The 6,000-nt window shown below is 39.4% G+C and overlaps 1 protein-coding gene across 1 annotated transcript in view; it reads left to right on the top strand.

Moving 5' to 3' along the window:
• The window catches only part of OLFM1 (olfactomedin 1), a 72,005-nt gene that overhangs the window by 16,404 nt on the left and 49,601 nt on the right, over window positions 1–6,000 (top strand). The window lies entirely within an intron of this gene.

Raw genomic sequence — 6,000 nt, 5'->3', positions numbered from 1 at the left:
CTCAGTTGTCTCAGCCCCGTTCTTAAGTAGGAGTCGGATGTTTGTAACTCGGAAACCCATTGCCGAGCCCAACGTTTGTGTTTCCAGCCTCTGACGGGAGCGCCACCTGTTCCCAGTTAAACGGAAGAGTGCTTTCCAAAGGGAGACAAATAAATGAAGACTTTGCTGTCAGCTCCGTTTTGCCATGCGGCCGTCCGCCTTCAGCCCACACCGCTCTCGCCGTATGCGGCTTGTTCCATCACACAGCTTGGCATCTGCCATGAGAGGAGACGGATTGCAAAGTCGGCACTGGCATGCCTCTGGTGTGGCATGTGGCAGGGCTCAGGTCGCATTGTAATAGGTGGTCTGTGGTTTGCTCTTTTCCGCACTCGCATGTCATGGACTCCACTTAGTGGCCCCATTTCGTGTCACAGCACCGTCCAAGTCACCCAGTCTTCTGTGTGGCTAGGAGGGAGTCTCTCATCCGGTATCAGCCACTGGTTAAAATTTTAGCCTGCCACTTTTGGACTCTTGCTTGCTGAGGTCTTCCTGCAAGTATCTCTGTAGATCTTAGGAAGCTATTTCTTGATTTAAAGCATTGACGTGCTGGCTGATATCCAAACAGAGGATGGGCCGGAGATGTCAATAACTTGGTCCTTTCGTTATGGGCTTCTACTTCCCAACGGAATTGCCAGGTGGTGCAATACCGGCTCAGCAGTGTCAGAGAGTTCTTTCTCCCACCCTGGACATTCCACAGATATATAAATAGGCAGTAAGCAGCCAGACCTTGAAGATGCAAGGCCATTCAATGCTAATCAAGCTGGCCTATTGCAACAATTACAGTTGCCTCCAACAGACAAGAGTTCTTTCTCCCACCCTGGATATTTCACAGATGTATAAACAGGCAGTAAGCAGTCAAACCTTGAAGCTGCAAAGCCATTCAATGCTCATCAAGCTGGCCTATTGCAACAATCACAGTTGCCTCCAACAGACAAGAGTTCTTTCTCCCACCCTGGACATTCCACATATAAATAGGCTGTAAGCAGCCAGACCTTGAAGCTGCAAGGCCATTCAATGCTAATCAAGGTGGCCATTCTCAAACACAAACAGGCAAGAGTTCTTTATCCCACCCTGGAAATCTGATAGATATATAAATAAGCAGTAAGCAGCCAGACCTTGAAGCTGCAAGACCATTCAATGCTAATCAAACTGGCCTGTTGCAACTATCAGAGTTGCCTCCAACAGACAAGGGTTCTTTCTCCCACCCTGGACATTCTACAGATGTATAAACAGGCAGTAAGCAGCCAGACCTTGAAGCTATAAAGCTATTCAATGCTCATCAAGTCAGCCATTCTCAAACACAAACAGGTTAGAGTTCTTTTTCCCACCCTGGACATCATTTTACATGTTGCCTAATTTCCAACAGACCTCACAACCTCTGAGGATGCCTGCCATGGATGTGGGCGAAATGTCAGGAGAGAATGATGCTAGAACATGGCCAGACAGCCCAGAAAACTCACAGTAACCTTCTCTCAAGACTCTTTCTCAGCTTGAGCCTTGCACACTCAGGGCCATGTCTTTTTTGGAGGCCTCCCTTCCAAGTATTTCCCAAATCTGGCCCAGCTTAGCTTCCAAGATGGGACAGGATGGGCATTTCCCTGCAGAGGTGACTTAGAGGGCAGCAAATATCGGCTTGCATTGCATTTCAGATTTTCGGGGCGTGCATCCATCGCTTTTCCTCTCCTCTTGCAATGCCACCCAGAGCTAGAAGGTGGCACTCGAAGCCAGTATTTAGAATATCTGCAAGACCAAGAAAAGCATTCTTTCAGCCCTGTTTGCTCCTCAAAGTCCTATTATTACTATTATTACTATTATTATTATTCGATATACAACACTGTGTTGCTCGTTGTGGTTTGCATTTTTGCAAAGTTGGTTTTGGGAAAACAGAGCAAGGGTTTGCATTATTTATGTATTTATTTATATAGCATTTTTTCAGTCCTGTTTGCTACTTAAAGTCCTATTATTATTATTATTATTATTATTATTATTATTTGATATACAACACTGTGTTGCTCATTGTGGTTTGCATTTTTGCAAAGTTGGTTTGGGAAAACAGAGCAAGGGTTTGCATTATTTATGTATGTATTTATTTATATTGCATTCTTTCTGCCCCGTTTGCTGCTTAAAGTCCTATTATTATTATTATTATTATTATTACTATTATTATTATTATTACTATTATTATTATTATTCGATACACAACACAGCATTGCTTGTTGCGGTTTGCTTTTTTTGCAAAGTTGGTTTTGGGAAAACAGAGCAAGGGTTTGCATTATTTATGTATTTATTTATTTATATTGCATTCTTTCTGCCCCGTTTGCTGCTTAAAGTCCTATTATTATTATTATTATTATTATTATTATTATTATTATTTATACAACACAGTGTTGCTTGTTGTGATTTGCATTTTTGCAAAGTTAATTTTGGGAAAACAGAGCAAGGGTTTGCATTATTTATTTATGTATTTATTTATATTGCATTCTTTCTGCCCCGTTTGCTGCTTAAAGTCCTATTATTATTATTATTACTATTATTATTATTACTATTATTATTATTATTATTATTATTATTATTCGATACACAACACAGCATTGCTTGTTGCGGTTTGCTTTTTTTGCAAAGTTGGTTTTGGGAAAACAGAGCAAGGGTTTGCATTATTTATGTATTTATTTATTTATATTGCATTCTTTCTGCCCCGTTTGCTGCTTAAAGTCCTATTATTATTATTATTATTATTATTATTATTATTATTATTATTTATACAACACAGTGTTGCTTGTTGTGATTTGCATTTTTGCAAAGTTAATTTTGGGAAAACAGAGCAAGGGTTTGCATTATTTATTTATGTATTTATTTATATTGCATTCTTTCTGCCCCGTTTGCTGCTTAAAGTCCTATTATTATTATTATTACTATTATTATTATTACTATTATTATTATTATTATTATTATTATTATTATTCGATACACAACACAGCATTGCTTGTTGCGGTTTGCTTTTTTTGCAAATTTAGCTTTGGGAAAACAGAGCAAGGGTTTGCATTATTTATTTATGCATTTATTTATATTGCCTTCTTTCAGCCCTGTTTGCTCCTTAAAGTCCTATTATTATTATTATTATTATTATTATTATTATTATTACTATTATTATTATTCGATACACAACATGGATGTTGCTTGTTGTGGTTTGCTTTGGCTTTGGGAAAACAGAGCAAGAGTTTGCATTATTTATTTATGTATTTATTTATATTGCATTCTTTCAGCCCTGTTTGCTGTTTAAAGTCCTATTATTATTATTATTATTATTATTATTATTATTCAATACACAACGTGGTGTTGCTTGTTGTTTGCATTTTTGCAAAGTTGGTTTTGGGAAAACAGAGCAAGGGTTTGCATTATTTATTTATGTATTTATTTATATTGCATTCTTTCAGCCCTGTTTGCTTAAATTCCTATTATTATTATTATTATTATTATTATTAGATACACAACGTGGTGTTGCTTGTTGTTGTTTGCATTTTTTGCAAAGTTAATTTTGGGAAAACAGAGCAAGGGTTTCCCTTATTTATTTATTTATGTATTTATTTATATTGCATTCTTTCAGCCCTGTTTGCTGCTTGGAGTCCTATTATTATTATTATTATTATTATTATTATTATTATTAATTGCTTGTTGTGGTTTGCATTTTTGCAAAGTTGGTTTTGGGGAAAACAGAGCAAGGGTTTGCATTATTTATGTATGTATTTATTTATATTGCATTTTTCAGCTCTGTTTGCTGCTATTATTATTATTATTATATTATTATTATTATTATTCGATACACAACACGGTGTTGCTTGTTGTGGTTTGCATTTTTGCAAATTTGGCTTTGGGAAAGCAGAGCAAGGGTTTGCATTATTTATTTATGTATTTATTTTAGCCCTGTTTTCTGATTAAATTATTATTATTGATATTATTATTATTATTATTATTATTATTATTATTATTATTATTATTGGCTTTTGCATTCGATCACACATCGGACATTTTCCACATCACAAGGACAGTGTGATGTATCGGTGAAAAATCCAAGTCGGGTGGCCTTTTGTAGCTGACAGGTGGTGATTTTGTCAGCACTAATTGTTTTTAAGTGCAGGCCAGGGTCTTTAGGCACTGTACCCTGTGTGCCAATCACCACTGGGACCACCTTGACTGGCTTGTGCCAGAGTCTTTGCAGTTCGATACCATGGCTCAGTGCTGTGGAATCATGGGAGTTGTAGTTTGGACAAGACACCAAGAGTTCACCATATTGGTCCAGTTTCTTCTTTCTCTCTTCTTTCTCTTTGCAAAAGGAATGTCCCCATCTTCCCTCCCTCCATCCTTCTCTTTCTTTTGCTTCCTCCATTCTTCCCTTCACTTTGTCCTCTCCTTCCTTTGCTCTCTTCTTCTCTTTCCTTCCTCTCTGTCTTCTTTCTCTCTTTGGAGCATTGCAGAATGGATCCTTCTTTTCCCTCTTTCCCTCTTTAGTTCCCACCTTCCATCCTTTCCTTCCATTCATCCCTCTCTGGAGCTTTACAAAAAGGATCTTTCCATTTTCTATCCTTTCCTTCCCCTTTTTTTCTTCCCTTCCTTCCTTCCTTCCTTCTTTCCTTCATCTGCATCTGTATTGCCAAATGAATGCAGTTTGCCACCCCTCCTTTCTTTTTTCCTCTCTTTCCCTCCCTCCCTCCCTCCTTCCTTCCTTTCTTCTTTTCTATCCCCTCTTTCTTTTCCTTCCCTTTCTCCTTCCCTTTCTTGTTTCCCTCCGGTTTCTCCTTCCTCTTCCTTTCTTTTCTCCTTCTCTTTCTCCTTCCTTCCTTCCTTCCTTCCTTCCTTCCTTCCTTCCTTCCTTCCTTTCTTCTCCTTTCTTCTTTTCCCTCCCTTCTTTCTTTTCCTTCCCGCCCTTCCCTCGTAACTTCCTTCCTTCTTTTTCCTTCCCTTCCCTGGAGCTGTACAAAAGGAATCCCTCTTTTCCCTTCCCTTTGTCTTTTCCTTCTCTTCCTTCCTTCCTCTGTCCTTTCATTCCCTTCACTTTCTCCTTTCTTTCTTTCTTTCTTTCTTTCTTCCTTCCTTCCTTCCTTCCTTTCTCCTCCTCCTCTTCCCTTTTCTCCCCTCTTTCTCTCCTTCCTTCCTTTCTTCCTTCCTTCCTCCCCTTTCTTATTTTCCCTCCTCTCTTTCTTTTCTTCTCCTCCTCCCCTTCCCTTTTTCCTCTCCTTCTCCCCTGCCTCCTTCCTTTCTTCCTTCCTTCTCCTTTCTTCTTTTTCCTCCCCTTTCTTTTCCTTCCCTCCCTCCCTCCTTCTTTCTTTTCCCTGAAGCTTTACATAAGGAATCACACCCACTCCTTTCCTTCTCCTCCTTCCTTCCTCTGTCCTTTCATTCCCTTCACTTTCTCCTTCTTTTCTTCTTCTTCCTTCCTTCCTTCCCCTTTCTTCTTTTCCCTCCCCCTTTCTCTCCTTCCCTTTCCCCTTCCTTCCTTCCTTCCTTCCTTCCTTCCTTCCTTCCTTTCTTCTTTTCCCTTCCCTTGCTCCTTTCCTTCTCCTCCTTCCTTCCTCTGTCCCTTTCATTCCCTTCACTTTCTCCTTCTTTTCTTCTTCTTCCTTCCTTCCTTCCCCTTTCTTCTTTTCCCTCCCCCTTTCTCTCCTTCCCTTTCCCCTTCCTTCCTTCCTTCCTTCCTTCCTTCCTTTCTTCTTTTCCCTTCCCTTGCTCCTTTCCTTCTCCTCCTTCCTTCCTCTGTCCTTTCATTCCCTTCACTTTCTCCTTCCTTTCTTCCTTCCATCCTTTTCTTCCCCTTTCTTGTTTTCCCTCCTCTCTTTCTTTCCTTCCCTTCCTTCCTTCCCTTTTCTTCTTATCTCTTCCCTTCCCTTACTCCTTTCCTTCTCCTCCTTTCTTCTTGTCCCTTTCATTCCTTTCATTTTCTCCTTCCTTCCTTTCTTCTTTCCTTCC

The sequence above is a fragment of the Anolis sagrei genome, chromosome 11 (assembly GCF_037176765.1).
Source record: "Anolis sagrei isolate rAnoSag1 chromosome 11, rAnoSag1.mat, whole genome shotgun sequence".
Taxonomy (NCBI): domain Eukaryota; kingdom Metazoa; phylum Chordata; class Lepidosauria; order Squamata; family Dactyloidae; genus Anolis; species Anolis sagrei.
The sequence above is the reverse complement of the archived record's forward strand: the minus strand, read 5'-3'. Positions and strand labels throughout refer to the sequence as shown.